Here is a 9808-nt window from a genome sequence, read left to right as displayed (position 1 = left end):
AAAGAATAAATATGAAAAACAATAAATAAATTACTTACCCAATCTTCTTTTTTTCTTGCTGTTGATTGTCGATGACACTTAACTCTACTTTTACTTTTTTATAACAATGGTAGTAATGCACTAAATTCTTATTTAATTAAATAATGCACCAAAAAACATAGACTAATAATATTAAAAAATAAGACAATTTCCTCTAACAATCAAATTTTTCTGGCTTTCTAACTATGCAACAAGAGCTAAATTCATCCAAGGTAGCCATTGTCATTCCCGTGGTAACCAAAGTTAAATTACAAGTGAAATTGACACTGTTCAGAACAGAATGTAATATAATATGTCATTTGATAGATGAAAACTTTGACTTTGTATTGGTTACAGGTAATATTTAATTAAACATAAGAAAGAACTATTAACAAATCCTGAAAGAGAGGATGTGGCTGGAGGGGTGTGTGATTTTCTATTTGACAGATCTGTAACCAAACACAATTTAAGGCTATAAAAATTATGGTTTGTCTGAGCAAGAACAATTTTATAGTGTAATTTATGTTTAATTTCATACTTATTGAAGGGGTGGTGGATAAAATAACGAGGATGTGACTAGTGAAAATGTGTCACATGTCACACTACGGGAAATTCAGGATTTTCTTAAATATTGCCTTATAAAATGAAGAACTTAAAACTTATATATTGTTAAAATATGGGTTATTAGTTAAAATTTGATGCTATACTAATTGGTACAACATAAACAAAAAGTAGATACTCGTGGCGATAGGCTTAAGCGAAAGATGGTACAATGAACAAGAGGTTAAATGTGGGAAAAGGTCTGAAGAACAACATTTAGGTCCTAATCAGGAAGGACGGCAGGACAGGTGAAGAGAAGACACTATGAGAATGGAAAAATCAGAAAATATTCAACAGAGCAACCCTGTAGCCAGCAGTGGTTGAAAGTAATAAGACCTGGTCATACAACCAAGTGAAAAACACAAGTAGGTGGGGAACAGAGGGGCAGGAAGGGGGAGAAGCCACAATGCAGAGACCAACAATAGAAAATGCACCACCTCCACTAATATACATGGAGGGAGGAAGAACAAATTGAACAGGAAAGAAGGAACTACACATGAAGAGAGTACAGTATGTCTTGCAAGGGACCAAACAAAACCCATGAATGAAGACAGAGTGCAGATATTGTTGGATGGGAAAGGGAGAAATACAGTTGAAGGACGAGGAATTGGGAGAGATGAAGAGGAGGACTGTAGGAGGTTCAAGAGAGGAAACCACGACTGAGCTGGCAGAATGGATCATTAAGAGACACTCCAGATTGTTGAAAGAAAATGATCCAAACCCGATGTACCACCAAGAATTCCAAGAGACTGATGTGAGGAGTCGATTTGAGATTTGACCACTGACCTGAATCTCTTGAGAGTCCAAATATTCCCCCACCTTGTCATGGATGCATCTGTAAACTGATGAAGGTCCATTTGAGAAGAAGGCAAGAGGAACACCCGCTGAGGTATTGACTTCATCAAGCCACCAGTTGAAGTCTACCTGCAGGGAAGGTGGAAGGTGAATGATGGAAGACAAGGGATCCCGAGTGAGATTCCACTGATCATGCAGACACATATGAGCATGACCCAAAGAGATAAGGGATTCCATGGAGGCCCAAGTCTTCAAAAGAAAGCAAGCCTCCCATGCAGTGAGAGAAGGATAGAATATGGTATTAGAAACCAATTGCTACATGTCCCTCAAAGGAAGAGGAGAAGGCTGGGCCACGTTGAGCTGAGAATTGAAAAACACACCCAAATGAATGAGATACTGAGTGGGTGTGAGATACAACTTTTCTAGTTTGACCAGCCTACCCAGACGTACTAGATTCTAAAAGAAAAAGATATGGTTGTAAAAGGCTGGACCACGTTGAGTTGAGAATTGAAAAACACACCCAAATGAATGAGATACTGAGTGGGTGTGAGATACAACTTTCCTAGTTTGACCAGCCAACCCAGGCGTACTGGATTCTAAAAGAAAAAGATATGGTTGCAGAAGGCTTGTTGGGACAGAAACAAAAAAACCAGTCCTCAATGTAATGGGTAAATTGCAGTCCCAGGCTGCAAATGTGAGGAGCAAAAGATCAGACAACCCAACAGAAAATGTACAGAACCAAGGCAAGGCTGAAGGAGAGAAAACAGAATTGAAACAACAGACCTTGATGAACAAACCAAAGACAACACCTGGACAGAGGGGAAATATGAATGTGAAGGTATGAATCCGAAATGTCGACCTTATCATTCATAGGACTCCATAGTAAAATGAGGGAGGTAAAGCAAATGAGACTCGAAAGACCCATAACCAGATTCCAATCCCTCATTTTCTTGGGGATGATGAACAGATAGAAATAAAAACCTATTCAATAGCATCCTTCTGCTATAGATCCAAAACAACCTCTTACAGATACTGGCAGACAAAGGAGGAGGGAAAGAAAAACAAAAATCCAGTCCCTCTGACAACCCCAAAAGGATCCAACAATCTACTGCAAATGGGTGCCAAAAGTGAGCAAACTGGGCCAACAATGTCCCCTACAGTACCTGAACCTCAGAGGTAGTCACTGTTGATTTTGACAGTATAGAAGGAAACAGGGAGAGCATGAATGTATTGGAGCAGAAACACGGGAAGGGGAGCAGGAAGAGAAGAGGAAGCCAGAGGATGAGAAACAGTAATACAAGCAAGAGAGGATTGCACAAGACACAAAACTAGAAAAAAAAATGGAGGAGTGTTGGCATGCAGTCTCCACACGAGATTCCAACAAATTGTGAACACTCATAAAAACAGACTGGGGAAGGAATGGAGCCAGCCTAAGGTCATGTAGATAGAAATCAGGCAAATGCACTGAGATAACAGCATCCCTGCCTAATAGGTCCCTACAACAAAGCAACCATGTATGTAGAGAAAAAGCTGAAGAAGATAAATATGCCAACACAGAAAAGATAAGAGAAAGAGTATCTGCCAAAAAATCCCTCAGGGGAATGGCAGATAGCCTCTGAAATAGGAGGATGGACAAAAGATAATGTAGTAAAGTAGTAACTGTGAGAATTGGGCAGGGGAAAGGCAAAGAGAAGAGAAAGGATTTGATCCTCATACCTGAATAAGACTCCTATATCTGAAAGTCAAGAAAGGGGAACTCAACCAGATGGTAAGTCAAGGCATGTGTGTCCTCTAAACAAGGAAGATGAGACATGCTGGCTCCAGCACAAATGTGAGAGAGAAACTGATCTTCATGGATATGAATATCTGGGAAAGGAAAAAACCAAAATAATCAGAAGCTGGTCCAGAATGGAGCAAGGAAGGGAAGGAATCATAAGACACAGGAGAAACTGACAAAAGGTAAAAACCTGAGACACCATATCCAAAAAGGATGAACTATATCAATGGTAAAGGATTTAGAAGGTGTAGCAAAAGGAGGTGAAGGAAGCAGACTGTAAAAATCGTCATCCTCTTGAACAGGATCCCCAGGGAAAGGAATATCTATCCCTGAAGCAGAAGACAGACCAGGCCACATGTATGATTACAACTCCAGACACACTATGGCCGACATCTCCTTGAAAGACAGAGAGGAGCCCAACACCACAGTAGTAATCTGTCTAGCAGGATCAATAACTTGTGGATCCTCACCAGATGAAGTAACTGTAACATGAACTTGGGAGTTCATATTGTGGAAAGGAAGGAAAAAATAATAATCAAAAGCCTTCCACAAACTAAGTAAAGACAACAGAAAAATAGTTGTCAAAAAGTGAAATATTAATCATGGCATGAGTAACAAAATTACAAGTCTGCATATGTGAGTGTCAAATTGAAAAGTGACAATTGAACATTCACTATAGAGGGAGTCAGCTGTGCTGCACTCCTATTAGTGGAGGGTTGTTGCATGCTCATTTTCATACTACAGCACAGCAATACCATGTGGAAATACACTAGTTTACACTGCATACAGTCATCATAATATCAATCTTGTTAGTAGAAATACACTTCTCATAAAATTATAACACAGTTGCAAAAAATTTATTAAGCATACATGAGTCTCTTTTTAAATGTATATATTGTTAATGATTAGTAAACGAGACTCATTATGAAGTAAATCTAAAACAATTTAAGTTGCAGGACATACTACTGTATGTAAAGAGAGAAAGTTTTCATTGCTTTTTATTCTCTAGAGGATCAATATGTAAAAAAAGGTTACAATACAAGGATAGGTTTTTTTGTCTTGAAAAAGAAGGATAAGACATGATGTTATTGGAATTTACAAGTTTATCCAGAGGGTCAACAAGATAAAGGCCTCTGATTTCTTTGTGATGTTTTCTAAAAACATCAGTTTAAGATTTGAAAAAAGCATGCTAGGTTCCAGTTAAGAACATTTTACTTATGGAATGAGATGCATCAGCAGTGGTGGTGGTGGTCAGCACTTTGACAGTTTTAGAGTGGAATTAGTAGTATTTTGAAAAATAAACAGTGAATAAATAATTAATTCTTCTTAAGGATGAGCATGCAAGGATTCCCTCGAAATACCAAACCAGTGCCAATATGTTATGATATGTAGTTTAGTAGGATGAACTTGAAAAGATGGTCATTTTTGTAATGAGGGAACTGAAACTGCACACAAGTACTCTAAATTAGACCCCAACTGGTTCTTATTTTAGAATGGTTGCTATGCCCCTTTTCTTTTAAATTCAAAGTTCCTTTAAAGTCCCAGAACTCTATTTTGCTTTTTCACCACAGATAGATTTATACTTAAATCTTTCTTTTTTTTCTGCAACACTATTTTTTCTCTTAAATTCCCCAAATGAATAATAATAAGCTTCTAAATACCAAAAATAATTTCCCACATGCTGTTCCAGTCAAGATCCGTTTGATTAAGGCGAGCATTTTAGTATTATTAGCAAATTTAGGTATATAACTTTCCTAGAAGCTATATAAATTCTTAACATATATAATGAATAGTAATAGTAAAAAAAATAGGCCCATGAGAGACCTCAAAGTCACATTCTCACCATACAAAATTGCTTATTTACCACAACTTTTTACTTTCTGCCAACAAGCTAATTTTCCATTTCATAGCTTTCCACATATTGTATAAGCAGTGAATTTACTATTATTAAATCTCTTTAGTGAGACATTATTAATGCTTTCTGAAAGTGAGAAAGTAAAACATCAACAAAAAACAAACAAACAGAAGAAGCCTATTAAACAATGTGTTATATCCTTGATTTGAGAAGATTTCCAATTTCAAAAATCACTAGGAAGGTCTATCTACAAAGTTCAAATTTCACTGTTAGGAGTTTTTTCATAAAACCACAAAACACCCATCAACTAAATATCAGAGTTATGCAATTGAGAGCACTTGACTTCAAGTTATATATGGGATTCAAGCAATCACATCATCATTAACACACAGTCACAATACTGATTTCAAATTCTTTACAAGGCACCATTTGATATGCTAGCACAGGAGATGCATAATGGAGATTTAGCTTAAGTTTATTAAATCATGAACTAAAACTTTCTTTTTGACATCACTCAAAACCTACTTTGAGTAATTAAAAATAACAGTATCATTAAAAGGATGTATTCACAGACAAGGAGATGTGTGTTTAAACCTAACTGTCACCTAGAGTTTTCTTTAAACTTAAGCAATAAATTTCTTCTTTACAATCACCATTTGTTGTTTATGAATTTAATTGCCTTTGCTATCAGCAAAGCTACATTGGTTCTACTAAAAGAAAACTGATAATGCAAGTAAAAGAACATGCTAACCTAAGATCCTCTATTAAGTCTAGACAAGAATTTGATGATGTTCTGTTGTCCAATCTAACTTGTTTAAGATCTTAGCAAGGTCAAACAATGAACAGAGCTTCCAAATAAAAAGCTTGCTCATTCACAAGCTGAAGCCTGAGATCATTATTAAAGAAACTGCTAGTAAATTGCCTTTACTATTATAAAAATATTGTCATTTGTTGAGGACAATTTCATTATGGATTATAGATATTGAGAAGGTTTAATCTGATGATAAACTTAGTAGAAGTCCAAAAGCTCATGGTTGTAAAAGTGGAAGTTATACATTTTTATCTGTAGTCTTTAAAATTTTATTCTTATAAGAAAGTAGGAGATTTTTGAATGTGATAGAAAATTTTATTTTTTTAAGGTTTATCTTAGTAGTGACAAGTAATAGCTTAATGTATGAAATAATTTTAAGTTTTAAAATTTATAGTATATCTGAGATTTCCAGAGAGGAAGTCAATAGCACTAAACACTAAACAGGTACTAACTAATTTTCTAAAAGTAAATTACACATTATTTTTCTTAATGAATGTAAATATTTAAAATTTCCCCATTTTCTTAACTATAAAATTACTTTTCCTCAGTTTCAACACTCTAGATGGTATAGTAAAACTCAAACTGAATTAATTTTGAGATTATACAAAAAAAGGTATTAAAATTGTCAAGATTATCCACACAAGCATGTAATTTACTGGATAACCAAGTAGGACATTTGGACTTTGTACACTTAAAAAACTCTACTGAATCACAAAATAATACAATTTGTATAAAGGTTAGAGAAAAACAGCTGGTTAAGTTAAACAGTTTGGTAAAATTCATTTACAGAACAACCCGATAATGTTATTTCTAATTACTCAATAAGAAAATTTAATTAGCTACTTGTTTGAGATTACCTTAAGTGAGCCAGGTACTTCTGGAAAAAACTGAATTCCCTCTTATACCTAATAACATCATACATGAGATCTGTTTATATACTAGCCTTAATGTATAGTCCATATTCTATTTTCCCTAAAAACCCACATCACAGAAACAGTTCTTGCTTCTCTTATTCCCCTCTCACATTACAGAAGTTTCTAGCCAACCAGCCAAACACTTCCAATTACCTTCTTTTTCATCCAGAATTCTTGTCACATAGCATACCCTTCCCAAGTTTGTTAGAAACTTCTAGAATAACATAATAGCAATAATAAATAGTAACCACCAATTCCATTCTTTTCTAGAAAGTTCTACTGACTGACTGACTGCTCTAGAATGATGTAAGTGTATTTGCGCTCCTCTAATATGATTATTCTTCATATAATCACTTGCGAATGAAGCAGAATATTACACAAAAATTACCTAAGCATTTCAAAAAGATATTTGAAAAATTAACTCTTAAAAATATGTTTTCTGAACTAAGAGCTTGAAAAATCTTAATATGTTACAATACCGAAAAGTGTTGAAGCAATATATATAGTACAATTTAAAATTTTGAAAAGATGAATTTCTTTTATAAGAGAAATACTGGTTATATTGTGGAGAAACAAAGAGCTTTAGGTATGATTACTGATGCATAACTAAATCCTTCAGCTGAGGCTTGGTTATGGTGAAACAAATTATAATAATACAATTTAACAATGCATCTATGCAAATTTTGGATATTCAAGTAATATTTTTCTAACCATTTATAAAATACATGTGAAACCTGAATTAGAGATGTGTTCAATTTGGGACCTCTTTTAACAGGAAGAATATATTGAAAGATTAGAAAACATGGTTTAAAAAATGGAGTTGTATAGAAAATTTTAGACTTTTTTTTTCCAGTGTAGAACCACAGATGAATTACTTCTTATGCCTAATTGGTGGTTGTACAAACTGCAAAAATTTACTTAGTTTGGGAATACTAAATTTGATATTATGGAAAAATACCTTGTTATTTGGTAAAATTATTTCTATAGTATTATTAGTTTTAAGTGTATTTATTGAACAGGTTTCCTAATGATGTGCTATGAAGATAGTTTGAATTTTACAAACTACTGTTGTATGACAGAATGATTATAAATTGCAAGTTTTTATTTTTACCATGATTGTTTCAATTTATGCAGGATTAATTTCTGTAAATAATTTCTGGCTTCTTTATTACTATTCATTTTTTATTCTGACGATGTTAAATACTTTACAATTCCACAGTCATTAGAATAATTTTAAATTCATTAGTAGAACTAGGTAGTGCTTGCAGTAGTAGAATACTAGAAATACATTACTCTATACTCATAAAAATTAAAATGCCAACAACGTAGTAGCATTAACAAAATATTTCATTATTTGGTTTAGTGGGGTCTTTTTAAGTTTATTAATAATTAATAAATACAAATGTATAAGCCTACATTACCTAGATTTTAAATTTTGACTGGCTGGTTAATATCTAATGATAGATGGTGAGATGCCCTCGTTCGACAGGATCAGTGAATGCCTTGTCAAATATCACTTTCTAAAAGTTCTTTTGGACCTATCTGTTATCATTTGACGTTAGGCCTAATGTTCATAAAATAAGAGGTGGAAGTAAAAAAATCTTCGTTTTAGATAATATTAGAAGGCTATATTAACAAGTCTAATACATTATTCAGGATCTAAAATTATATTTGTTTTTTTTTCACTTCTCAGTTTAACGTCCAGTCCGATGAATATTTTCTAGACATATTCCACATACAAGGAGAATCGTCTTTCAAAGGCTTAGATTGTTAATCATAATTTTATATTTATTTAGAATAACACTTAAATCATCACAAGAGGTCACTAGTTAACAACTCAGTACTGTCAGTTAGTTTTACACTAGAGATATTTCAATTTATACGAAATGAATATAACATATATAAAAATTATCATTTTTTTATCTGAAAAATATTTAAAATACCAGAACTTCTATTAAGAAAAAATTAATAAATAATAATATTTAACTATCATATCTTGGATAAACCAAACGTTACAGTATTTATGTAGATGTCCACTAAAGGATTAAAAATAACTTTTAAGATGAATCTATTCTAAAATATTTTTCGCTGCTCTTGTTTGAATTATAACGACATGGATAGAATTTCCTCAGAAACTTTACAGAGGTGTCACAATCAATACTCATAATGAAAGATTCTGATTTGGAGTTTTCACCGAACTACTTTAAAATCTTGCTGAAAATAAATCAATTGTATTTATATGTAGAATTATACAGAATTCCGCATTTACAACATAGCTTATTTGCATTTATTGAAAATAATACTAATAAGTTATTTATATTAACATGTAGTATTTAGCATAATGATTAACGCAATCAAAATCAGTTTCTACGTTAGGCTATTCGTGCAAATCAACAACTTAAGTTTATAGGGGAAATCCACAACAAAGGCTCAAACCTCAGTGATGTTGTATTTTAGGAATATAACATGGGTTTCTTTCTTTTTGTAGTATTATTATATATTCTGAAATTATTCTTTGTTCTCAATATATGCAGATTTTCACGTGGTCAAGAAAGCCGTTCAGTTGACCTAGTTTCAAGTTACCTTAATTTGTTCCTTCGTCATTTTAGAAGGAACTAATACCTATTACCATCCGTGGAGAGCATTGCCTACAGCCAATTTGTATCAGGAAATTGATAGCAGTGTCCTTCAATGCTGCTTTGGGCAATATCTAGAGGTTACGGCCACAGCTATGTGTAAAGAGAAGGACCAATTATCGGGTATCATATGTCACCCTTGTTAATTGCTAGGTTTCTTTGGATTTAAAAGTCTTGCATTTAGTCAATCTTGTTGACAGACACTTTTGAGGACGAGAGTTTTTGAGACGATTATTCCTGTTAAGCGAAACTACCTACGGCTTCCTACCCGCTGACGCCGTTAATCCTTGACGGGCTCCCAACGTCTTTTCCCCACGCCAAATTGTAGTGTTGCGTCATCGAGATCACGTGACAATTCTCACGCTATCTTGTTTCTAGAACTATCATGTACTTTGGCGAATG

The 9808-nt window shown here is 33.8% G+C and overlaps 1 protein-coding gene across 1 annotated transcript in view; it reads right to left on the bottom strand.

The window, feature by feature from the left end:
* LOC106464630 (calcium-independent protein kinase C-like) overlaps window positions 1-8540 on the bottom strand; it is an 83696-nt gene extending 75156 nt beyond the window's left edge. Inside the window, exon 1 of the mRNA XM_022392358.1 lies at window positions 8192-8540. The gene's annotated coding sequence lies outside the window, so the exon portion shown is untranslated. The remainder of the gene's footprint in view (window positions 1-8191) is intronic.
* Window positions 8541-9808: the final 1268 nt, after the last annotated feature.

Source organism: Limulus polyphemus, unplaced genomic scaffold (genome assembly GCF_000517525.1).
Source record: "Limulus polyphemus unplaced genomic scaffold, Limulus_polyphemus-2.1.2 Scaffold1703, whole genome shotgun sequence".
NCBI classification, from domain to species: Eukaryota; Metazoa; Arthropoda; class Merostomata; order Xiphosura; family Limulidae; genus Limulus; species Limulus polyphemus.
This window is presented reverse-complemented; position numbering and strand designations above follow the sequence as displayed.